Genomic DNA, 376 nt, shown 5'->3' with positions numbered 1-376 from the left:
AAAAAAAAAAAAAAAGCTTTGGTTGCAAGGAAGGGAGAGACTTCAGAAACAGCTGAGGAAGGAGCTTGGCAAATCCTCTCCCCAAAAAGCAATGACAAAAGTAGACAAAACTGCCAAAAACCACCAGTTAAAGACTCTGGAAATTGTACTCAGCTAATGGAAATACCCAGACTAAATACCCTGACTTGATCACTATACATTATAGACATGTAACAAAATTTTACACGTACCCCGTAAATTTGTACAAATTTTTTTAAATGGGAATGTTATTTAAAAAAAAAACCTCTGGGCCGGGCGCGGTGGCTCACGCCTGTAATCCTAGCTCTCTGGGAGGCCGAGGCGGGCGGATTGTTTGAGCTCAGGAGTTCGAGACCAG

This window comes from Propithecus coquereli, unplaced genomic scaffold (genome assembly GCF_000956105.1).
Source record: "Propithecus coquereli isolate 6110/MARCELLA unplaced genomic scaffold, Pcoq_1.0 Scaffold388, whole genome shotgun sequence".
NCBI classification, from domain to species: Eukaryota; Metazoa; Chordata; class Mammalia; order Primates; family Indriidae; genus Propithecus; species Propithecus coquereli.
This window is presented reverse-complemented; position numbering follows the sequence as displayed.